The sequence below is a fragment of the Pleurodeles waltl genome, chromosome 5 (genome assembly GCF_031143425.1).
Source record: "Pleurodeles waltl isolate 20211129_DDA chromosome 5, aPleWal1.hap1.20221129, whole genome shotgun sequence".
NCBI classification, from domain to species: domain Eukaryota; kingdom Metazoa; phylum Chordata; class Amphibia; order Caudata; family Salamandridae; genus Pleurodeles; species Pleurodeles waltl.
The window spans coordinates 1,422,040,416-1,422,067,553 of NC_090444.1; positions in this window are offsets into that span (position 1 = coordinate 1,422,040,416).

Here is a 27,138-nt window from a genome sequence, read left to right on the forward strand (position 1 = left end):
AGTTCTTTCTCCTGAAAATTGTCCAAACGGGGAAAGCATTAAGATTCCCAGATATCAACTCATCTTATTCTAACTATAATCTAAGAAATATCCACGTATTTTCCCTCACTGTAGTCTGAGCTATTTCTCAGATTGATCTGGAACTTTAACCTTCTCCCGGGGACGCATGGAAGAAATCATCTAGGGCTTGAGAATCTTTTCCATTTTGCATAATAGAGATACCGGCTATGATTCTTTCTCCAGAATTATTACTAACTGTGAACCCTCCTATGGGAACTGTGAGAACTTGGGTTGTTGGTTGACACGGGTGTGAGACCTGGTCAAGTAACAGCCACAATCCCTTGCAGAGTGAACTACAAAAAGTCACCAATTTCAGTTGCGCTTCACCCTGGGTAGCTTGGCACAAAAAGCAGTCAGGCTAAACTTAGAGACAATGTGTTAAGTGTTCATGCAGTACACAAATAGCAACAAAGTGAAAACACAATACACTGAAAATACTAAACCCACTAGAAAAATAGAGAAAAAATTTAATAAATTATTTGACACAAAAACCATCAGAATCCAATTAGTAGAACCGGAGTTCTGAATTTGTAAAGTTAAAGGTTCAAAATAGCAAGTCCTCAGTTTTGGAAAATGTCTACCTTTATACTATTAACACCACAACCAAGGGTCCAGGAGTCGATGGAAACCTCTTGGGGGTTCAAGACTCACAGAGGCTGCGTCCAGCTGCTGGTTCAAGATGGTGGGAGCCTGTTATGCCCCTGTGGCTCTGAACAGGAGGCCAGCTAAACTAGCCCTTGGGGTCACTTCTGAAGTCCTAGGTGCAGGTGAATATGCAAGGCTCCAAAGCAGGGCTGGCCATGAAGGTTCAAGTTAGGCTCCAGGCAGCAAATCAGTCATTCCAGGTACAGCAGCAGTCTGGTAGAATGCACAGTAGGTCACAGTAGCAAGCCGTCCTTACACAGGTCAAGTAGTGAACTGAGGAGCAGTTCTGAAAGCCCTATTTTGATACTCTGGTGCCCTGCTCCTAGAAGTTGGGAGGAGTTTCCAGGTGGGTTCTTTGAATCTCCAGAAGTTTCCTGTCTTCCCTGCCCTTGCTCCTAGCTGGCTGCACTGACAATACAGGGTTGTTAAGTCTATTGTGCGGTGGCAGAGACCAGCATATTCATGTGTAAGTGGGGCTGTGCTTAACTCTGCCCCTTCGAGTCAGTTAATGGCCCATTCAGGCTGTGCTAATCCCTCTATTGTGTGACTGTCTGGGGTGAATTCACAAAGTCTCAACTGTCAGTTATGCCCAGTCATGTGGCCTAAGGCAGGTTGCAGGCACAGAGGGCTAAGGGCAGGAAAATGCCAACTTTCTAAAAGTGGCATTTTCAAACTTGTAATGATAAATCCAACTTTACCATGACATTTCTACCACCTCTGGTTTAGGGATTATTTTTTAATAAATCTTATAAGGAATCCCCAAAGTTATCCTATGGAAAGAGTAGGCCACACAGTACTGAAAAAACACATTTGGGAGTTTTTCACTAATAGATCATGTAAAACTAAAAAGTGCATGTCCTTTTAAATGGCAAGTCGACATGGCAGTGGGACAGTGCCTTCAGGCTACAATGGCTGTCGTGCAACAAGTTTTAAGGTGCTACTTACGTGGGCAGCACAATAAGTGCAGCAGGCCCACTGGTAGCATTTAATTTACAGGTCCTGGGTACATGGTATACCACTCTACAAGGGACCTACATGTAAACTGAATATGCCAAAGAAGTATATGCCAATCAAACCATGTTTTGGGGGAGTGAGCACAAGCACTTTAGCACTGGTTAGCAGTGGTAAAGTACAAAGAGTCCTAAGCCAACAACCAAACATCCAGCAAAATGTAGGAGGAGGAAGGCAAAAAGTCTGGGGGTGACTGTGTAGAGAGGGCCATTTCCAACAGGAATGCATCCTGTCTGATTTATGGGTGACCTCAGAGGGGAAAGATTGGGCATATTTATCTGTGTTGGTATTAAGGGACTTTCTCCTGTAGGAACTGTCAAGGTATGTGTTGTTTTGACTTTGTTTCGTACAATGGGATTGCAAGGTCAATAGTGACTAGGGCAGTAATTGCATCTAGGGCATTTTGACCTACAGAGTTTAGAGGGGAATTAATTCCTGAATTCCCTACGATCTGTACTAGACCCACATTTACTCCTGTATTTGCTGATACAGAAGACACTGCTTAACGTTCGTTTGGATCTACAGCCCCCCTTTCCTCAAAAATGAGTTTTATTGTATGGATGTGATTGTGCTGACAAAAGCATATCTAAAATGTCACCACTGGAGTCACTTCTACAATCTTCATCTATGTTGTCCATTTCCTTCACTTTTCCCCCTTCTGTGCTCTTGCCTTGCCTTTCCTTTCTCCTTACCCATCTCTTGGCTTGTTAATGCTGAGTACAGTCTGGCTCCCTCTATCATATCAGTTCTCCACCTTTTCTGTTCTGCATCCCATCTAGCATCTGCGCAGGTGTGCATCGCCTTTTGGATCCTTCCCTGAAATTTCTCTCTCTGCTTGGCTTGTGCTACATATTCCAAAGCATTGGGCACATTCATACTGTGCGGGTATAGGTCTTGGTTTCACCTAATACCCCACTCTATTTGTATTTAGTATTTGTAAAGCGCATTATGCCCATAGGCATCAAAGCACTGCCAATGGAGGAAACAGCCACAAAGAATGGATAATTGGAGGGAAAAAAGTCAGGTCTTAAGTTGTTTGCGGAAGGCCATATGGGAGTCTAAATTGTCTATATGGAAAGATAGTGTATTCTAGAGCTTTGCAGCTGCCACCGATAAGGTGTGGCCACCCCATCTGGTCTTCCAGAACCAGGGTACCCTCACATTCCTTAAAAAAGCAGATATCAGTTGTCTACCGGGATAATACCATTGAAATGCTGACCTTGGGGATAAATATCCCTGTTGATGCAAGGCATTATGTACAGTACAGAGGGCTTTAAAGGCCTATGACGGGAAGCCAATGAAGGGAGCGCAAGCCTTCTCTCACAGAGGAACATTTTGGATATTCAGCACTAGGCAATCTGCTGCATTCTGAATCACCTGGAGTTTCCCAAGAGATTTGTTGATGTTAAGGTATAATATGTTGCAGTAGTCAAGGCAAGATCTAATCAAAGCCATGACTACTGTTATTCTAAGCTCCAATGGAATGAAGGGGAGAACGTTTTTCAAAATCTTAAAACATAAAAACAAGAACTTTTAGTCCTTTTAACCTGCATGTTAAAAGGTAATGTATTGTCAAAAATCATTCCCAAATCTTTCGCTAATTCAGCTGGTGTGGAGAAGCCGCCACAGGTCTCTGGCCACCACAGCTCTGACCACACTGAGTGCTGAGCCCTGAATACCGGGATCTCCATCTTTTCTGCATTTAATTTCAGGCAGTTCTCCTTCATTCAGATACTAATGTCTGACATACAATGCTTAAACCTCTCGACCACAGGGATCAAATTGTCAAATATTGATACAATGATCTGGGTATCTGTGTGGGACAAGACCTGGAACCCAAATAATTGCATCAGTGTTGCCAGTGGGGACACTTAAAGAGTAAATAAACTGGGGATAAGCAAGGACCCTTGCAACACCCCACAGGGAAGCCGAAAGGAGGCTGTCCTAAAGTTCCCACAGCTAACATTCTAGTTCTATTGGTAAGAAATGAGTTCAATAATGCCAGTGCGGTAACCCCTATTCCCACCTGGTGCAATGTATGCACCAAGCAGGATGGGGGCACCCTATCAAATGCCGCAGATAGATATAGCATTGTTGGAAAATTGGTTATTGGTAGGGCAGGTAGGTACCTACACCTAGCAACAAGCCACTAACCTCCACATAGGTACAGTTAGGTCTCAGTAAATTAATCCCAGCTCAACCCTTGGTAGCTTGGCAACGAGCGTCAAGGCTTAACTTAGGAGACAAAGTGTAAAGCATTCAAATATCACAAAACAGTAATTAAATAAAACACAGGAAACAGTTTAAAAATCCAAAACCAATTTATAAAAATAGTTCATATTTTTATCTTTAAAATGACACAAAAACGATTAAAATCGGTTCAGGGGAACCGGAGATATGAATTTTTAAAGAATTATTACTTTTCTAGCGCTTAGAAACAAAAAGCGCCAATCGGGTCATCTGGTTGCACCTCGACCGGGGCAAAGTCAAACTTTCAGGCCGACCGCGATGGAGCCCTGCTCGGCTACAGGTCGCGGGAGGCCTCGGTTAAAAAGTTACCTTCTGACTTAGTCTTTATTTTGAAGTTTTTCTTCACCGGGACGAACCTGCCAGTTGAATCCGACCTCCTGGAGCCCTTGTCCGGGTACGCGATGTGGGTTTCCTCGGTGGAGACTTTTACCTTTGGACTTAGTCGTTTTTTCGAGATGAAAATCCTTCGACCGGGGTAAACCTGTATCTTGATCCGACGTCCATGGAGCCCTTCTCGGATACGATGGCTGGGAGGTCCCGGTCAACTTTTTACGTTCGGACTTAGTCTCTTTTTTGGATGTTTTTCTTTACCGGGACGAACCACGAAGTCAGGCCGGGTCGCGGTTGAGGCAAGCCGGCTAGAATTTCCGCGGCGGGTCGGTCCCTCTCTGGAGCTTTTTTTCCAAAAATTCTCAAATCTTTTCCAAACTTCTGGGGCTTCACCCAGATGTTCTTTTAAGGTTCTTTTGGGGTCCACAGCTCACCCCAAGGGTCCAGAAGTTCTGTGATGGTCCTTGGGGGGTGCGGACTTCAACTCCCAGAATGCACCTGGCGCAAACTCCTTTTTGGCCACTGGACAGTGGTCAGCTGGTCGCTTTCTTCAGGAGTTGGTGCAGGGGACTCTGGTTAGCAATTTTTCACCTGTAGCAAACAGGGAGTCCCTCCTTGAACCAGTTGAAGCCAGGCAAAGTCCTTCTTGTGGTGAAGCCCAAGTGTGCAGCTGGTGCAGTCCTTCTGAGTGCAGGGTCCAGGTGCAGGCCAGGGGTCCAGCAGGGCAGTCCTTCTTCTTCTTTAGTTCCTTTCTTGTTGAATTCTGGAGGGGATCTGAGGCGTGGGTGCAGGTCTGCCAGTTTTATCCTTGCTCCTGGGTGAAAAGCAGGGGGGCCCTGGTTCTCCAATCAGGGACAGGGTCGTCCCCCTGTGATGACCACTTCCTGGGAAGTGTGGCAAAAATCCATCCCAGAAGGCAACAGTCTCTAAAAATCCAACATGGATGAATCTGATTTTTGGAGGTTACATCTGGCTGAGCCCACCCACTGGTGTGGCTAAAAATCATAAACACACCCCTCTCCTGCCCTCTCCTAATCTAATCAAGGGGGCACCTAATTGTCTGGGGTTGCAGGATGTGGGGGTGTTGCTGGGTGCTGCAAATGTCCTTCTCTGCCTTTGAAGACCAGTTTGGCAGCCCTCCCCCTTCCTGCCTCACCATCTGCTGAGGGGAGATTCTCTCCCCCAAGCACATTCCTTTGTGTGAAGCCTGGCCACTTCACACCTCATCAAGGCAGCCTGGCAGAAGCTGCTGCAGGCTGGCCAATCAGAGCACAGCAGCAAAAACAATGCAGAGCTGAAATTGGCAACTTTTTAGGTAAAGTCTAAACTTTTTACCTGGACAAGTTATATTAAATCCAACAACTGGAAGTTGTGGGATTTATTACAACAATCAATTTGTTACCAAATTCTTGGTATGTAACATTTAAGGAGACTTTAAAATTTAAAATAAAATCTGCCCATTCTAGCCTATGAAGGCCATTTACTTCAATGAGGGAAAAACGAATTTGGCTGTTTTTACCTCACCAGGGCTTATAAATCTATTTTTATAAAGTCCCTGCTTATAGTTACATGGCACCCAGCCCTAGGGGCACATAGGGCACACCTTAGGGGTGACTTATATGTAAAAATAAGGTAGTTTAAGACTTTGGAAGTACCTTTAATTCCAAAGTCGAATTTGCATATCATTTTAATTTAAAAGCAGCCAGCAAGGCAGGCCTGCCTTTAAAATGACACTGGGCACCTCAGCAGTGCACCTAGGTGTGCACCACCTATGCTGTGGTCCCTAAACCTACATGCCCTACCATATACTAGGGACTTATAGGTAGGTTAACTTAGCCAATTATAATTAGCCTAATTTGCATATCCATTTTACACAGAGCACAGGCCCTGGGACTGGTTAGCAGTACCCAGGGCACCATCAGAGTCAGGAAAACACCAGCAAAAAGTGGAAAATGGGGGCAAAAAGTTATGGGGCCTCTGCAATCAGCCCTGTTTTCTCACAAGCATCACCCGAATCTTAGTCCCTGATCCACTTGGCAAAAGATATGGCCTAAACTTGCAACCAAGGCCGTTTCGGTACTGTGACCTCTACAGAAGCCATTCTGTGTGAGGTCCAGAAGGTCATGAGTAGCAATAAAACCAGCAAAGGTCTGATTCATATGTTTTTCCTAGATATTGGCTGGTGCAGGGAGAAGTGAAATGGGGTGTAATTTTTTTAAGTCGTCTGGTTCCACATTAGGCTTTTTTTGATGATCGTCTTTTTCCAAATCTGAGTAAAACTATTGAAATTATTTGATTAAAAACCTTTTCTAAAAAGGAGGACATCAAGTCATGGGCTAGTTGTAGGATTCTCGGGGGCCGAGGATCCTCTGGAGAGCCTGACGTGAACTGCATCAGTAATTTACTCATTTGTATGCAGGATATAGGGGGAAACGAGGACATAATCTCAGAAGGCTTTCATATAGAGGGGTCCTCTGCTTTCTCAGAAGGGTTAACTCATCCTTATTGGGATTAAATTCAGCAAGGATTTTCTGGATTTATTGAAAACTGCAACCCTATCACAAAACTGTTGTGAGTTTTCAAGAAGTTGCTGTACCTAAAGGTTAGAGCTTTTTTCACCAGCTTAAAATGTTCATTGGATGAGGTGCTGGACGAACCTATTTTACTCCTATAAAAGTTGATTTGGCTCCCACAATAGCCCATTTATATTTAGAAATCAGCTATTTATGTTTAATCTTCTGTTGCGCTATATGGGTAGCCCTCCACTTGCGTTCCTGCTTATGGCATTGTCGTCTGAGTTCTTTTAATTCATCAGAGAACCAGAGTGCTGATGGCCTGAACCTCGTGCCCTTCTTATTTTTAAGTGGGGCAACGTCGACCACAGCCTCTGGTTCCCAGGTATTAAATTCTTCTGTTGTCGGGTTCAATATGATATCCTTTTCCTCCAATATTCCAACAAGCACAGCTTCCATGTCTGTCTGGGAAACTTTATTCCAGCTTCTGAAAGTGGTGGCCTTACATCTTGTTTCCCCCATTACCCTCTGTGGTTTAATCATAAAGGTAACTTTAAAGTGGACAGGGCAGCTGAGTGGGATAAACCTACCAATCTCCAAGACCAGATGGTTGGCGAAGATTACGTTAAGAGTGTGTCCAGCAATATGTGTGGCAGCGCTAACCAGTTGACAGAATCCACAACTACTCATAAGCTCAAGGTAGATGCCAACATCTTTGCCATCCTTCTTTCCCAAATAAAAGTTGGAATCGCCTAATATGGTGCAGTCCGGGCTAGTAATAAATGGTTCAAGAATTTGGTCCCATATCTCACTGTACTTTGTGTGAGAACATGGAAGGCAATACACAAGGAATCTAGAAAGAAGGGATGTATGATTGTCTTTTATTCTAAACTGAGCTTTCTCACAAATATCAGCTGCCTTAACATTAACAGGCTGCAGGGAGCAGATGAAAGGATTTTTAAAAATGATAACGAACCCCCCTCCTCTACGAGAAGGGCAATCCAGTCTGATAATGGAATACCCCTTAAGGGTAGCTGCCATTAGCTCCGGGCCTGAGTCTTCCTTGGTCTAGGATTTGGTTACCAATAAACAACCATGTTGTTCATGTATTTCATAACAGTGTTTGACCATGGCCTGGGCATTCAGCAAGGCACAAATGATCTTCCCTTGCTTGAATCTCCCACCATGCCTTCTGATTTCCCTCCCTGTTATAAATGTGACTACTTCGGGGCACAGACTCAAGGCCGCACTTACAGTGAGTACATTTAAAATTCAATATATCAGGATTAAGCATATTGCATAACTCTTTGCCCTCTTTTGTCTGGCAATTAATTAATTCAGCCCTGGAATACAAACATTTCTCACCCTCAGAAGACCGTCAGACCGCATCTCTGGCCCCTGGCACCGTTCAGACGTGGACGGATGCAGATGAGCTCGCCTTTGGTGCTCCTTCAACGCAACAGCAACACCCCCTCTGTGCAAGTCTATGCACTTTTGATGTGAAATTGGGCTCATAAAAGCAGAGCTAGACCTCGGACCTCCTCCACCACTTGGCCCACACAAAACAGCAGACAGGCAAAGAACAGGTCCCTCTTCCTTCATTGAGGTGAGAGGAAGGACAAAAAGGTAGACTCTAACAGGCTCCATCAGAAATGCCCGAAAATAAAGTGCAGTAGTGCTTAAAACTGTGCAAACATCAATAAAATCCTATCCATTGTTTTCCTTAAAACCCTCTAAGATCGTGCCTTAAAAATAAAACAGAAAGTGTGTACAGCAAGATAAATTTAAATTCAGATCAAATCCTTCCAGAGGAAATTGTTGTCACTTATCAGCAAAAAACACACCCCGCTAATTGAGTCAAAGACCAGAGAAAAGTGCTTTGTAAATAGCTGGTGCTTCTATCCAAGTAACTGGATATTTCTTCTCAAGTTCCCAGTAATTCTCAAATTGCAGGTGCCATCACCTGGAAAACTCATTGCGCCTTCCTTTCTGTGCTCTTATGCTATTGACTCAACCAAATACATGTGTGAAGACCCATTTATGGCCATGTACGTACCAGGCATATCTTCGGGTGGTGCCTCTTGGTCTACCCGAACAGGTATTTGCACAGCTCCTATAAATATATCTTGTAAGGCTCTAAAGCATTTAATTTTTCAACAATTGCTTCCAACAATAACAATGTTGAGAGCTACTTATCTGATTCCCAGGTGGTTCCAATGGGGTGACAGTATTCCTCGAATACTCCTGAGATTTAACTGGGGTAGCAGTCCTCTGAAGAACACTGCATTGCCTGTAGCTCTAAAGAGGAAGCGTGGTTGGGAGTAAACAAGAGAATACCAGAGTTTTCTATGGATCTGATCAGCGTCTCTCAACTCTGGATCGACTGCCGTCTTGGATTCACCAACTCAGGTATCAGGATGTTATGTATTCAAAGATGTACACAGGAAAATACCTGTAATGAATGTTGAAGCAGAAATGCTAATTAGAAATTATTAATTACTGTTTATGTGTTTTGATTAACAAGAAAACTAAAATGTAGAGAAATTAATGTGCACATTTGAAAATGTGACCACGGAAAGTGACAGCCAACTTATACAAACTTGTACTAAAATGATTAAAAGTGTGTGAAATAATGGAAATGTGTAATAATAATGTAGTAATATGTCATATTAAGATGCATAACCTATGTTATGTATTATATTGTAGAGTTAACTTAGCCAAAGTTGTGGCCTAGTTACCAGGCCTCATGCAGAAGCAGAATTTCTAGCGTACGGTAGAGAAGCTGGTGCGTTGAGCTAACCTTGACCGCGCATTTTAATAAAATTTGCTTAGCTAGAATTTTCTGCAATGTACCGACAGACAGGAGTTGATGGAACTAGGCATCTAACAATTTTGGTGTAAGACACACTCGATGTACTTTCCCATGACTCGAACAATAGAGACACTGACTGGAGAAGAAGAAGCAACATTTTTGATACCTGATGAGCCAGATGATGAGGACATCATACAGTGAACCAATCAATGAACTGAGAACGACGTAATATTAGAATTCAAAGATTTGCAAAATCAATATTATTAGGTAGAGGTATATCTGGAGACTAATTGACCAATTAGGAATTAGGGGGATGGACTGGGTAACCTTAGTAAAAGACAAGGGGCAAAAAAATTCAGAACTGTTGGGAAGAGACTGTTGCCCAAATTCATGCGAGATTCTGTCATTGGGCTCATGCTCTTTAGAGCCTTATGCGTTGCTGATCGATTGATGACTTGAAGATGAAGACTGACTTTGTTGCTGATCCATTCCGTGGATAGGTAGCTATGACAATGTGACTGATTAAACTTTGTGCCTTTTCTTTCTAGGTACCAACTGCGCTGTTTTATACTCCTAGCTAGATGTTTTTCCAAATTCAGGTTCTAAATTGTTTTCACATGAAGTTCCACATGCTAATGCTAATCTGGCTTAGGTAAGGTTCTTCTGTGTGACGTTGATAGAGACAAATGATTGACAAACTGGTTGCTGAACTCTGCTATTAATGTTGATGTATTCATCCTTGTTGGCTTATGCTGAAGCATTAGAGCATATGTTTTCTCAAGTTATGATTAGATTATGTTATTGGTGGTCATTAATGAACTAACTTTGAGTTAATTGAATAAAGTTTGAATTAATCTGATGACTTAGAATTGTAACAAATAGGGAAATAAAATTGTTAAAACGTTTATTGAGTTGTGGTTATTTATGAAATGTTGATATAGTGTATAATGTGTAATGATTCTCTTAGTGGTTATTGACTGATTATATTGATTATTGATGACACTGGTCACCACATGGCTAGGATTCTCCATGCGATTCAAAAGGTTCATCACCCATACGCCTCCCTTTGTAATTTTGCTTACTAAGGACCAGACGCGCTAGCAGTTTTTGGTAGTAGCTTGATGGTTAGTTTCCTTGGAGAACTAGTTATATGGTAATTAGTGGTTATGGTGGTAGTTTAAATTAAGGTTAGTTGTTTATTTTTATGAGGTTTGAATTTTGTTTTTCTGAAATGGCAATTGTAGCAAAGATGATGTCCCCTTAAACTGAGAGATTACTTTCCCAGATCCTGGATCCCACTAGTAAAGTTAGGTATGTTCTCAGCGTTCTAGTGATATTGTGAAAGTGGTAGATTGCGCTTGCACAAGCGTATGCAGACAGCAGGTGAATTGTGATGTATGAGAGGTAAAGTAGGGAGTCTGCGTACTCCAGTTAAGGTTTAGTAGGAGTGTGCGTACTCCGCAGTATGAGAGTAGGGAAGTCGTTGAACTTCATATGTGTGTGGCGCTTTGTGCTAAAAAATTGTCCATGTGGTTGTTAGTGATGTATGGCACCTTCGTGGTCTAAGACTCTGAGTATATTGACAAGTGTAGGAGACACTTGGTTATATGTTGTAATCTGTCTGGTTTAGTCAGTTGATCGGGCGTGGTCAACAAGGTAGTGTGCGAGTTAAGTGAGTAAGGGAAATTTTCAACTGAGATTTGGCAAGTCCTATGTGCACCAGGACAGACCCATTGATCAGTTGAGAGTGAAATTTGCGGGCCGAATTTTACCTGCGAATGTGGGAGACTGAGAAAGATGAATAGCTGTATGAGCGAAAGGGCCATCAGTGAAAATCCTTAAGGTCTCTGAAGGGATTGTGTACCTTCCTGTAGTAAACCAGCAGGTTTGTTTTTGGTTATTGGTTTTTGGTTAGTGCTTGCAATATTTTTGCATTCGTTTCATGTGAGTTGACGATTAGGAGGACAAGCCGCAAGACTTTGTCAGCCACAGTGTATGAGTTTGATGTCAGAGTGAGTCGCGCTGGGATAGGTTGGTTAGTGAGAAGAGTCACAAGCGGATTGGCAGCCGTCCGTAAAAGGCAATTGGTTGAGTAAGTGGGTTAAAGGAATCTTGGGAGTAAAAGTAATTTCCTTATTGAATTGAAATAAATACAACAAGAGAAGATGAAGTTTTTCAAAGCGTTTAGGAGTGCCATGAAGGGCGATAGTTACATTAAGGCGACAGTTGGGGAGCCTACCCCACCGGAAAATTCTCCGGCATTTATTGTGATGGAAGAGCCATGTCTTTGGTTAAAACAGTGGTGCAAATTGACAGAGAAACAGGGAGCTTTAGTGTTTTCCAGAACATGGAATGTTTAATTTGAGAATTTTGGATCAGTTGCAAATGACATTATATAAGACGAAGCCACTTCCGAGACCAGCACAGTTTGAGGCTTTAGCAGTTTGGGAACTCATAGCCAGACAGCAGCAAGAGATGAAATTCCAGAGGAGAAAAAGAAGGTAGAGAAGTCTCTAGCAGAGGCAAGATGGGATTGGGAACAGAAGAAGTGGAGAATGGCGACATTGCAAAGTGTTAAGTTGTTTCCTGCTATCACAGAGGAGGATGAGTCAGAAGAGAAAGAGGATACTAGCAAGAGTGATAAGACTTCGTCAGGTGGTAAGAAGAAGAAAAAGAAGTATGTAGAAGTATGTAGAAGATTCAGATATTGAGAATCTTATTACTCAGGTTTTGAGGGACCGACCTCCACCATATGTGATATATGAAGGGGGTCCAAGTACTAGTTCTGCTCAAACTGCCCCAGCCCAAGTATCGGGGACAGTGGGACCAGTGCAGACAGATAATGGACAGGTACAAGGGGTAGTGCAGAGTACTCCTAATGCAGTGACTACTTCAGTAGTTCAAGCACATATGCAGCTACCATCGATACAGAGAATTTATCCAGAAGTACCAATTCTTGAGACAACTTCAAACTTAGTGGTGCAGACGGAGCAAGTGATTCTGAGGCCAATGTTAGTTTAGAAGGAGCCGACTCCAATGTTGTTGCCTCAGGCACAGCCACAGGGTTTGCCAAAGTTCACACAGATGACAGGGACACTGTCAGAGGTGACACCAGTACTGAATCAGAGTATGGGAGTAGCCCTTCCACAAAATGCGAGTGTCAGAGCAGCACCAGATGCAATATCGCTGCCAATTACTGTTGGTCCAGCGGTACCATTGTTTGTGCAGAATAAGCTGATTGCAGGAGAACAGGGTGAAATGTCACAAAGCCTCGTGAGAAGGGCGGTGAGTGATCATGTGCAGATAATTTCATCTGTGGGTCAGACTTTTGATGGATCTAGACCATTAATAGATCTTAGTCCACTTGTTGCGCTTCCACATGGGGTAAATGGCCCGAGTGCAAGTCAGAGCTTACAGCTTTTGACACCGCAGACTCCAGGCGCAGTTGTACAACAGGTGCCAATGCAAGTAACATCTCATTACAGGGATTGATAGCACAACAATTGAATGAGTGGTTGGATAGTCTGAATAACCCTCAAAATACATCCAAGGGTGAAGAGCAGATTAATCGTGCCAGACTGGCTATAGAGCTAACAGAGCTAGTTGAGGGATCAATGGGAGTGAATAGGTTAGAAACCTATACAGAAGAAGAGCTGAGATACTTGTGTCCAAGAATTACGAAAGAAGTGGGCAAGATACATCAGAAGATACATCAGAAATTGGCAGATCTGGCAGATAAACATGACATAGAAATTGAGAAAACGAAGCATCTGAAATGAAGCTACAGATTAGATTTTGATGCAAAGGATTTTGAGCACATGAGATCAGCATGGATGAAAGTGCATCTCAGAGAACTATTGCAGAGTGCTCAGATTTGAGAAACCTTAGAGAAGTGGGAAGGCAGATGGATGAAGAAGAAGGATAAACGGAAACGGGATTCACAAGAAGGGTCTGAAAGTGTTCAGAAAGAAAAAGATCCAGTAAAAATGTTACCAATGAGGGAAATTCCAGGAGGGCAGTTTGTTCATGTTCCCTGGTACAGGAGTGATATTTTGTCATTCACAAATGATTATCCAAAACTGAGAGAGAAACCGGTTGAGTGGTACCAGCAGACAGATAGATTTGTGAAGCTTTCAAAATGTCTGCGGGAAGATCTGAATACTCTATTGGAGATAGTGGTTCCAGCTGATTGTGGGTTGAGTGCAAGAGAGCAGTGGATTGGCCGACGAGTGAACCAGAAAGGGATAGAGCTACAGGTGCACCATCACCTGAAGTGAAGAAACATTATTATAAGGTGATTGAATTCCTGAAGATAAGAACTTCGCCTAAAATTATAGATTGGCAAAGGATTGACAGGACAGTGCAGGAAGTCAAGGAGTCGATACACACTTACTATGAGAGGTTGTTAAAGGTGTTCAAGGAGTACAGTGGTAAAGAAGCCGAAAGACATGTTGCACTTTGTGTTCAGGTTTGTGGAAAGATTGAGACCTGAAGTAGGGCATCTGATTAAGAGTCATTTGATTTGTTGGCAAGTGAAGCCGATTGATGAGGTGTTGCAGTATGCGAAATACTGTAGTGATGAATTGAAGCAGAAAAAGTTGAAAGAGAAAGCAATGGTGATGCAAATCAAGGCAGCTCAAAATGGAGTGCAGGAAGCTTTAGTGCAACAGATGCCACAACAGCAGGGAACTGTCATGTTCCAACTTCAGGTGAGAGGTAGGGGTCGTGGCGTCAATATGAATCGTGGTCCAGATTTGATTACTGTAGTGGTCCAGAATGATGTACAAGGGATGAAAAAGATGTTACTGTGTCACCTGTGCGGAAACGTGGGACACTGGAAGCGGGAGTGTCCATTGACGGTGCAGGATGGTATTGTTCAGCAAAGTGGTGATGTCAATACATTTCAAACTGTCAAAGTCATTAGAATGAGAGGACTTAATCCGAATCTTCAGAATCAAGAGCCCAATTTTCAACCCATGCAGCAGGTGCAAATGCCACGTGCACAATTAACACAGTTGCAACCAATGCAGCAACAGGTTCCTATGGTACCTAGACTGCAAATGCAGATACCTCAAGCGCCAATGGAACAGCAACAGATGATGCTTACTCAGCAGGTCACAGGTCAGAGACAAGATAGGAGTAGTGACACAGTGCACCAATTCCCATTACATAGTGAGAAATAAATAAACGATGAATGGATGAGTATTAGTTCAGATAAAGAGCAATTTATGCTTGCAGCATCTTTAGAGGTAGATCAGAGAGGACCCTTTATGAAGGGAAAAGTGATGGGTCACAGGGTTTTATTCCTAGTGGACAGAGGAGCTACACACTCTACAGTGAGAAGTGCGGAAGTTCCAAACTTACCTCTTTCAGGCAGAACAGTTCAGATTGTGAGAGTAGCAAACAGACCGCTGATAAATCCGATCACAGATCCAGTACAGGTTGAGATTGGCAACTTCCAGGGACTGCATAAGTTTGTAGTTTGTGATTCGAGTCCAGTATCCCTAATGGGGAGAGACATGTTGTGCAAAACCAGATGTTCAATTAGTTGTTCGATTGCTGGAATAGACGTCCAGACGAATAGTGAAGAACAAACTCCTGAAACCGAGACTGAAAGCATTAATGAGGAATACCTGTTGATTGAGTTTTTCCCGATGTTTACTGTGAAAGAATTGCATGCAGACTTGCAGGGAACAGTACAGGAAAATGTGTGTGACCTTGCAGGTAAAGAAGTGGGTTGGATCAAGGGAGTGGAGCCAATTAAGATCACTTTGAAGCCAAATGTAGAGTTTCTGCAGCTTCCACAATATAACATGGCACAGGATGTTCTGATGAAAGTGGCGCAAATAATTGGAGAGTTTCTGAAACAAGGAGTTTTGAAAGAAGTGTTGAACAGTCCATGTAATTCACCGATAATGGGCTTGAAGAAGCCGTGTGGGAAAGTGCGCATTGTGCAGGATTTGCGAAAAGTGAATAAAATGGTGGTCAAGAGTTGTCCACAGCAGTAATATTGTTTCAGATTCATAAGACACTACATTCGGCTTCAAAGTGATCTTAATTGGCTCCACTACCTCGTACCAATCAACTGTGGTGCAGTACATTGATGACTTACTGATTGCATCCAAAACAAGGGACGAGTGTAAGTATGACTCGATTGCCCTGTTAAATCATTTGGGAAAATTTGGACATAAAGTGTCAACTTTGAAATTGTAGTACTGTCAGAAATCAGTGAAATACTTGGGACACCAAATTGAGAAAGGGTCAAGGAGAATTTCCAGACAAAGGATTACAATGATATTGCAGAGAAGCCCTCTGACTTCACAGAGAGATGTCAGAATGTTTCTGGGACTGGTAGGTTATTGTCGTCAGTGGATTCCAAATTTTGCTGAGATTGCTAAACAATTGCAGCAGTTGACACATAAGGCGATTACAGATCCCGTAACCTTAGACGAAGATCAGATGAAAGCATTCACTCAGTTGAGAGAGAGTTTGTGCAAGGCTCCAGTGTTGGAAATGCCTGATTACACAAAGCCATTCACAATGTTTTGTCATGAATGTGATGCTTGTTCTTTGTCTGCCTTGACATAGGCCCATGGAGGTGCTTATCGCCCAATAGCCTATTTTTCAGCTACGTTGGACCCAGTCGCAGCAGCCTTACCAGGTTGTTTGCGTGCCGTTGCCGCAGTTGGTCAAAGTCTTTCTCAATGTGAGGGAGTAGTGATGGGATACCCTCTAACGGTAATGGTTCCTCACTCTGTTGAGATTTTACTGACAAGGACAAAAACACAGTATTTGACTGGTGCAAGACTGACAAGGTATGAGACGAGCATTCTAGGTGCTCTAAATGTAACATTGAAAAGATGTACAGTGCTAAATCCAGCAACATTACTCCCAAGTGATACTGATGAGATTGAAAAAGAGGAAGACATTGAGCATGATTGTCTTGAGGTAACTGAATTGTGTACAAAACCAAGACCTGATATCAGAGATACCCGATTGGAAGAAAATGACCAAATTGTCTTTGTTGATGTCTCATGTCTCAGAGATGGTACAGAGACACTCAGAGCAGGATATGCTGTATGCACAATCACAGGTACATTAGAAGCTTCATGGCTTTGAGGTGTATATTCTGCACAAGTGGCAGAATTGGTAGCTCTTACTAGAGCGTGCCATGTTTCTACAAGACTGAGAGTTACAATCTATACTGATAGTCAGTATGGATTTGGAATTGTGCATGATTGTGGTCAATTGTGGGCACAAAGAGGTTTCCTGACCTCTACTGGTTCACCGGTAAGAAATGGCGACAGAATAAAAGAATTGCTATATGCAATACAGTTACCTGAAGAAATTGCTGTGGTAAAATGCAATGCACATCAAAAGACACAGGATTACATTTCACTGGGAAATGGATATGCGAATCAAAGTTGCAAGGTTTTGCACATTGAACTGTATATTGTTCAAAGACAAGTGGGAACTGATGTCAGAAGAAGATAATACATGTACAAGTTTTACATTGAAAGTGATCGATACTTTGGAAGAATTTAAAACATTGCAGAGTAATGCTGACAAGGAAGAGAAACGACTTTGGTGTAAACTTAAATGTGTCCAACGGCCTGATGAAATTTGGGTTTCTGAGGAGGGTCAGATGGTCCTGCCCAATAGTTTATTGTCGCAAATGGCCCGTTATTACCATGATCAGGCACACATTGGGAGGGATGCCATGGTTAGGTTGTTCAAAATTGACTGGTTCAATATCTAAGTTTAGGCAGGCGGCAAAGGCAGTATGACATCGCTGTATAATTTGTCAGCAGCTAAATGTGGGAAAAGGGACAGTGGTGAACTTGAGCCACATTGGAAGAGCAGGAGGTTCATTCAGCAGAATGCAGTTGGATTTCATTGAGATGCCTGCATGTGGAGATTTGAAGTACGTGTAGGTGATTGTGTGTGTTTTTAGTCACTGGATTGAAGCATACCCCACAAGAAGGAATGACAGTCTCACAGTAGCAAAGTTGTTGTTCAGGGAGTTGATACTGCGTTTCAGGTTTCTAATCTCTTTAGAATCAGATAGGGGAACTTACTTCAATAACGAGGTGATTAAACTCTTATGTGCAGCACTAATCATTGAGAAAAAGTTGCATTGTAGTTACCGCCCTGAAGCATTAGGACTAGTGGAACAGATGAATGGTACCTTGAAATCAAGAATTGCAAAGATGTGTGCAGCTACAAATCTGAAATGGCCAGATGCATTGCCTTTGGTGTTGATGTTGATGAGAAATACACCTAACAGGAAGACAGGGCTGTCGCCCCACTCGATCCTCATGGGTAGAGCAGTGAGATTGCCAGCAGTTCCAGCCAATGCACTTGTAAACATTACAGATGATATGGTAATGGACTACTGCAAGGGTCTGGCTGATGTGGTTCGCTCTTTCTCTCAGCAGGTGGAGGCCACCACCCTGCCACCCATCTACGATCCAGGTCAAAATCTGAGAGCCGGTGACTGGGTTGTTGTTCGAAAGCATGTTTGCAAGACGTGTCTAGAGCCGTGTTGGAGAGGGCCTTACCAGGTGGACCTAACAACCACGACAGCTGTGAAGTGTGCATGACTTCCGAACTGGATACACGCGAGCCATACAAAAAGAGTGGTATGTCCCCAGGATCATGATGAAGCATTGTTGAAAGCACCAACAACAGCGAAACAGGTTGCCGCGCCTGAACCAGAAAAAGAGCCAATAGAGCCTAAAGTTGAATGAGAGCTTGTGGAAGATGGTTCTATTACCCCTGTAAGGGATGAGAATGAAGAATTATAGGAGGGTGCGGAAGAGTCAATCTCAATGGATACAGCAGGAGAGCCTAGCGCAGCAGGGGTTCTCCCAGAGAAGCAGACAGAGCAAGTGCCAGACCAAGAGGGGGAAAGAGTTGAGACGGATCAAATACAAGGTGATCCGACTCCTCCTGAGCCCATTTTGGGTTGATCAAGAGAAAACACCATAGAAAAAGAGTAAGAGAAGAGTCCAATCCTGAGAAGGATTTTGACAGAAGGATCAAGAAAAGGAGATAATTGGCCTGAGTTGCAAGTAGGAAAAAGAAAGGAATTGGTCATAAATGAGACAATAGAGGAAAAAGTAGATACCACAAGAAAAGAGGAATTGAGTGAAGGAGCACTAAGTGGTGATCAAAAGTTGAAAAGAAAGAGAATAGCAAGTCAGCGTTACGCAGGTCCTGAATGGGCATATGCAACTACCACTGAATGACAACACAATTTTATGTCTTTTTGTTTTGATAGAGAGGTTCCGAGTCAGTACTTTGATGTAACCTAAAGGGAAACAAGAAGCTGATTTGATGAGCTAATCTGAAAAACCTAAAAGAAACTGTTTGAAAATAAAACCGGAAGAGACATTGATAACCTGATTTGACATAAAACCGGATGTGCGTAGTGCATTGAACTAACCTTGACCGCATGTGTTAATAAAATTTGCTTAGCTAGAATTTTCTGCAATGTACCGACGTACAGGAGATGATGGAACTAGGCATGTAACAATTTTGGTATAAGACAGACTCGATGTACTTTCCCAGGACTCGAACAATAGAGACACTGACTGGAGAAGAAGATGCAACATTTTCGATACCTGATGAGCCAGATGATGAGGACACCGTACAGTGAACCAATCAACGAACTGAGAATGGCGTAGTATTAGAATTCATAGATTTGCAAAAATCAATATTATTAGGTAGAGTCATATCTGGAGACTAATTGACCAATTAGGAATTAGGGGGATGGATTGGGTAACCTTAATAAAAAGTCATGACAAGGGGCAAAAAACTTCAGAACTGTTGGGAAGAGACCGTTGCCGAAATTGATGCGAGATTCTGTCATTGGGCTCATGCTCCTTAGAGTCTGATGTGTTGCTGATCGATTGATCGACCTGAAGACGAAGACTGACTTTGTTGCTGATCCATTCCGTGGATAGGTAGCTAGGTAGCTCTGACAGTGTGACTGATTAACTTTTGTGCCTTTTCTTTCTAGGTACCAACTGCGCTGTTTTATAATATTTTACTCCTAGCTAGAAGTTTTTCCAAATTCAGGTTCTAAATTGTTTTTGCATGAAGTCCCACATGCTAATGCTAATCTGGGTTAGGTTCTTCTGTGTGACGTTGATAGAGACAAATGATTGATGAACTTGTTGCTGAACTCTGCTATTACTGTTGATGTATTCATCCTTGTTGGCTTATGCTGAAGCATTGGAGCATATGTTTTCTCAAGTTTTGATTAGATTATGTTATTGGTGGTCATTAATGAGCTAACTGTGTTAATTGAATAAAGTTTGAATTAATCTGGTGACTTAGAATTGTAACAAATAGGGAAATAAAATGGTTAAAACGTTTACTGAGTTGTGGGTATTTATGAAATGTTGATATAGTGTATAATGTTTAATGATTCTCTTAGTGGTTATTGATTGATTGATTATATTGATTATTGATGACACTGGTCACCACATGGCTAGGATACTCCATGCTATTCAAAAGGTTCATCTGCCTATACGCGTCCCCTTGTAAGTTTACTTACTAAGGACCAGGCACGCTAGCATGAACAAACAGAAATAATCATCCGACTACAGATTGTGAGAGCAGTTTCTTATGTCACATCACATCAAAGGCTCATACCGTGATTCACAAGAATTTTTAATCTTTAAATAAATGTCTAAGCATATTACTTCATAAATTGTATATTTTTCATGTGGAATTGAAAGATCCAAGAGTCACTAATACACAAACAATGTACTGTTTCCAAATTATAGAGTTCAAAGAGAGTTTCGAATAATTGTCCAAAGATTAAGCTCAGCAGACCGGTCAGAGTGATATTGAATAATATGTATGTAGCAATCTAAGTAAAGTCTTGTAAGCGCTTGAGTTTGTATAATTTGTGAAAAAGAAATAGGGGGTCATTACGACCCTGGCGGCCGCCAGCAATTATGACCGTGGCGGAAAAGCCACAGCCATACCGCCGGCCCCTCCACTTTGCCGCCAGGATTCCGACTGGCGGTCATAATCCCCAGGGCAGCGGTGCATGCACCGCTGCCCTGGGGATTATGAGTCCCCGACCGCCGGCCTGTCCATGGCGGTACACACCGCCATGGAAAGGCCGGCGGTAAGGGGACTTGGGGTGCCCCTGGGGGCCCCTGCACTGCCCATGCACTTGACATGGGCAGTGCAGGGGCCCCCAGGCATAGCCCCGTTGCACATTTCACTGCCCGAATTTCGGGCAGTGAAATGCGCGACGGGTGCTACTGCACCCGCTGCACTTCAGCATTGCCACCAGCTCTTTTACGAGCCGGCTGCAATGTTGATGTGACATTTCCGCTGGGCCTTCGGACGGTAACACTGTTACCGTCCGCTGGCCCGGCGGAAATGTCATAATAGGGAGACAGAAATACCGCCGGCAATGGCGGTATTCTGTCTCCCGTGGCCTCGGCTGTCTTTTGAAAAGACCGCCGAGGTCGTAATGACCCCCATAGTCTCCAAGAGATTTAAAATGTGCCTTTACCATGTCTCTATAACCGTAATGATAAGTGTCTGAATACCTCTTAGTGAGTCCCTTTTTGCTTTCTGTTTTGCTCTTGTAGGATGCCTCTTGTTGGTGACCAGGAATGCAGACTGCACGCAGCAGAAGCAGGAAGAAGAACTGGAGCTGGAAGATGCCAAGGGAAGAGTCACTGAGGTCTCAACTTCTGACTGTAGACTGAGCACAGTTAAAATGAGGAGAGTGAGCTGGAGCTGCCGAGTTTCTAGAGCAGGTAAGTGGATCATAGCCAAAGGAGGCTAAGCAGGGAGTGTTCTTGGGGAGCAGTTCATATACCAACTAACCGCACAGGTGCAAATCACACGTGTAGCTTAGTAAAGGTATTTACCAAGGTACTGTCCTTTACCAAGGTACCGCACATGCACGTTGACTACTGTAGCGGTTTGCACATTTCCTGATGGAACCAGTTTGCAGGTGTTACGTGTGCAGGAGCTGAGAATACCAACTGACTCACAACTGTAGTCAGGAATTTGCTCAATGTCAAATACAATGCACTGTGCCGCCCTATCTTCTGAACATGTTGTCAAAACACCAAATATTTCTCCTTCTCACAGAACGCACTCCCAAGATAGAGTGACTCTCCCATCCCACAGAACAGTAATGAACAGATCAACCTTGATGTTCTTCTTCCCAGATAGACAGTGAATAGTAGGCAGATCAAATCATCCTGTCTGTGTCAAGGTATTCTTGCTCAGCCTCTCTGTCTCTTATACACAATACTTCTTTCACTAGCTAAGGAATGAAGAGTATGGGCCTGCAAAGGAAAATCATGTAACTTAAAGAGAACACATTTCATATGTTAAAATGTAGGCCTGCTTATGCTAACTTAACAAGCCACAGCTAGTATGCATTATATTAGGTACGCTTAAGCATGAGCAATAAAAAATGAACAAATGAACATGGCTCCTTTTGATAAGAACAATATTTCTAAATATAGGTGTAATTATCAATGAAGACTACAATGTTAAGTTAAAGCTAAATATTAGAACACATACGAATAAATGAAAACGCTAGTTTCTACAGTGAATGCACTTTCGATAATACAGTTTGATCCTTTACTTTAAATTAATAAGGTTAAGGCACATAGTACATATTATGTTGATTACATGGTTAGGTTACTTTTGTAACATTTATGGGTGTAGTCATAATTACGCTGCTCCAGGCAGATATTCTTTCTCCTGTTTGTAAACTTTATTCGGAACATGCAAAATAGCCATAAAAGTACATAAATAAATACATAAAATTATTTGTTAAAACAAACCCAGACATAATATCAGCATTCATGTAATAAAAACTTAAAGCCAGATGAACAAAGAGCATATCACTTTCAAATATTCATAGCACGTCGGTGCACATTAAAAAGAAATACTTTTCCTAACATGAGTAGCATTCAAAATATAGATCGAACACAAATGAGGATTGGTTCAACTAAATAAAAATGTCATTGCGGCCTGGTGCGCTTTTTGATATTCTGGGCAATAAAAAAGGGTTTGAGGTAAATCATCCTAAATTGTGCATAAAATGTATAGAAAAACATACAGTGCAAAGTACTCTGCTGAACCCATTTAAAGGACAACAGACCATTTCTGTTGGGCAAGACATCATTTTAGGAAATGCCACTAGGTGATGCACTATGCCCAATCTGAATCTTATCAAAACAAACGGATGCTGTAAACTGTTGACACTGGTCAAGTAACTTTTACAGTCTTTCTCAAGGGAAAGGGACATCTATATATCAACTGTCATCTTCGACTTTTCAGCAGCTTTCTTGCAGTCCAACCTGTGCTGCATGAAGATTTCTTTAATCATTTTTTAAGACAGAGAAAGCACTCAATGGGGGTCCGACCTTATGGAAATATTGAACAGAGTATTAAAGGAAGAATCAATGTAAGCTAGCCAAGGGCTACAAGATAAATTATCCAATTTTAGACAGTCTAGGATAATCTGTTTAGTAAAATTAGTTTCATCTTTGGCCCAGATGTCGTACCATAATAACAGGGGGCTCAACAGCAGCACATCCTCCAGATACTGTAAGCCCACCTCCCGGTGAGTAATCCAGTTAGACACTAAGGAAGGTAGACATAACAGCCGTTTTAAGAAGTTATTTTCGTCTAGATGCAGAGGTAGGCTCTTAGAGTACCCCCAAGCCGATCCCATAGGCAGCCATAGACAAAACTTTGGCCTTATAGATATCCACCATTTCTCTTATAGGCCAACTAGCTAGTTTGCAGGCAAATCTAAAAATGCCACACCTGTTTCTGCTCATTTTGTTTGTGCCTATGGAGATATGCTGTTCTAAAGAACTTTTACATGTAAATAGGCCCTCCAGATAACTTAAGGAATTAACAGTGGTAATTGCCATATTCTGAATAAAGAAACATCTGCATTTCTGTACCTTTTGTCTTCAAACCATTGTAAAAGTTTTTGATTTGTTAATCACGTATACCCTTTAAAGTCATGAATTCCTCGAAAACATTCATTACTTCTGCAGTCCCATCAGAGTCCTAAAAATCAAGATGGCATCATCTGCATATAATAACACAGGTATAGGGCGCCCTGCCACACATGGTGAGTCAGCTTGGAGTGTTTGCAAAACATTGTCCGCCTCATTAATAAATAAGCGAATGGCAGCGGGCTAGGACACGGCCTTGCTGTATATCTCTCTCTCACCCCTTAATAAAGGTTTGTTTTCTCCGTTTAAGCCAAAACTGACTTTGCATGATGAAGTTTCATACAAACTGGCCAGGAAACGAATAATTTACCTTCGGCACCCATTTTCAACAAAGTAGGCCACAAAATACCGTGCTCAACAAGATCAAAGTCACTGCTGAGATCAACAAAACAAAGGCCTGATTTGGCACCTGTTTACTTCCCAATAAGCAGATCTAGGTTTACACATTGCTCAATGGTTCCCAGGCCCTTTCTAAAGCCAAATTGGGTAGGGGATAGAATGTCATGATCCTGTACCCACTCTTCCAGTCTTCCCAGTAAAATCTTACTTAATCTCTTCCTAGAAGAGTCCAACAATGATATTGGCAGATAACTTTTAAGATCTGATTCAACACCCTTTTTATATATTGGTACAATGATAGAAGCAGACCATAATGGTGGAATCTCTCCAGCCACTACTGTGTTGTACACCCTAAGAATATGGCCCCTAAGTTTTATAAATGATTTGAAGACGTCTATGGACACTCCATTAGGACTGGGGGCCCAACCCCCTGCACTATTAAGTGCTAAAAGAACCTCATCAATAGTAATATTTACATAGGTAAGGGTTTCCTTTCCTTGGCTCTACAACCCCAGCTGGGTCACCAGCCCCACTATTATGTTTGAAAACGTCAGAAAAATGGGCCACCCATGCTGAGCAGGGAACACTGGAACCAAACTCAGGAGATGCCCCCGTGGACAAGAAAGGTGCAATGACTGTTTCTCAAAACAACCTATTATCGTTTGTTTCTGCGGCTAGAGCAAGTTTTGACCATGCTTGTTCCTGCGACGCCTTCATCCTTGATGCTTAGAGTCCTAATAACCACAGAATCTCTGTGAGAATTGTGGAGGGCATGCTTGAGTTCCCCCAAGGCTTTAGTGCACGAATGGTCAACCCATCCTCTATTCTTCCCAGTCTGCACAGCATCAGTTTTGCATGTTAAAAGGGCCTTGATAAAGGAAATAATATGTTCAAAACAACTTAATAACCTGTTGATTCTTCTTCATCTTGTAGACAGTAATTAAGCTCATACAGATTTCCCTGCACAATATTCTGTAATACAACTTAGGGTCAATATCTCTCCATTTGAATCTCACCCTATTACCCCTCTATGCATCTACCTGGTTGAATATAGTATAAGACTAACGCTTTGAGTCCAAAAATATAAACAGTAGAATTATAGGATCATGATCACTTAATACAGATTGTGCAATCCAAGGGGTATCACATTAGCTATTAGCAGCAGAGGATACTAGAATATGGTTCATAACAGGTGAGGAATTTCTACTCCTGAAAAATAGCATCACCTCCCCATTTTCACTGTGATTACATCTCATTAGTATTAGATCGTATTTAGATACAATTGAATTTAACACATCTCCACAATCATTGTGGCAAAAATTATCTTACGCTACCCCACTCTGATTGTTGAGCCCACAAACCTGAGGCGCCCGGGCAAAACAGGGCTGAATATTAAAATCACCGGCCCATAAAATGATGTGATTTGAATGGATGGAACATATACATTTTTGCAGGCCATTATCCAAGGCGTGAGCTACTCCCTTACAAGTAGAATCAAAGACATTATTATAAAAATGTAATAACACCACATCCTTTCTACCCTTGGAAGTTAGCCACAACAATTAAGAGTGGGGGCCCTCCCAGGAAAACCTTTTGACTATTACAGTAAGTTTGTTAGAAATAAGTACCTGAATCCCACCTTTTGCCTTCCCTGCCTGAGAAGGTGTAGCACCCAAGAAGTGGGAAGAAAACCCCTGTACATGTGGGTTACTCATCATGTCTCTTGGGTACAAATGATGTCAAGATCACTAATGATGTTACTAAATTCCTCTCTCTCCATCTTTTTATGGAGCCCTCCAACATGCCACGTGGCAAATGTATAGTGATATTCCTTCTTGTGGACTACAGTGCCTACTCCTCTTGGATGCCAGTCAGCCCTACTAAGATCAGTCAGACAGACCTGTCAAAGGATGGTAAAGGATGCTTAGAACACTGCCACTAAAATTCCACAAATCCTTGTGACAATTTTTCATATGTGTACACTGTTTGGGATACAAACATTTCTTGTTTTCATAGGCATAGGAGTACACACCAACACATACAACAACACTGATTAATGTTAAACAAACACATAATTAAAAGCACTCCATGGAGCATACTTAAAATCTAACGCATTAAAAAGGCATTGGTTGATTATATTAATATCCTGTCATGCCACCTTTTCTGAAAGGGGACCTGAGACATCCTAATTCAATCAATGTAATCACTTTGTACATATCATTCAAAATAACTATTCAAAAACAAATAAAAACATCTAAAAGATATACTTTTTCTGATTGCTAAAGCCCCACGAATGTAATTAATTATTACATGGCTCCATGACAAATAATTTGAGATTCTAGCTGCTGTAAAAAGAATACCCCTGTATTGTGACACTTAGGGGGTCATTCTGACTTTGACGGGCGGCGGAGGCCGCCCGCCAAAGTCCCGCCGGCAGAATACCGCTGCGCGGTCAAAAGACCGCTGCGGTAATTCTGAGTTTCCCGCTGGGCTGGCGGGCGACCGCCAGACAGCCGCCCGCCAGCCCAGCGGGAAACCCCCTTCCATGAGGATGCCGGCTCCGAATGGAGCCGGCGGAGTGGAAGGGGTGCGACGGGTGCAGTTGCACCCGTCGCGATTTTCAGTGTCTGCTTAGCAGACACTGAAAATCTTGGTGGGGCCCTGTTAGGGGGCCCCACGACACCCGTTACCGCCAGCCAGGTTCTGGCGGTCAAAACCGCCAGAACCAGGCTGGCGGTAAGGGGGTCGGAATCCCCATGGCGGCGCTGCTTGCAGCGCCGCCATGGAGGATTCCCTTGGGCAGCGGGAAACCGGCGGGACACCGCCGGTTTCCCGTATCTGACCGCGGCTGTACCGCCGCGGTCAGAATGCCCATGGAAGCACTTCCAGCCTGTTGGCGGTGCTCCCGCGGTCGTTGGCCCTGGCGGTCCATGACCGCCAGGGTCAGAATGACCCCCTTAATGTTTCTGACATGCAAAATCAGGCAGAGAAAAGGTATACGTTGTTCCCTGTACAAAGTGCAGAAAAGCATAGCATACATTGTGATCTGTGGGGACACATTGTTACTGTGACAATTTGTTTGTTAAAAAAAGCTTCCTATTTGGGGGAAGACTGCAAGAAAGACCGCTGTGCTTAAACTAAGGCGTGT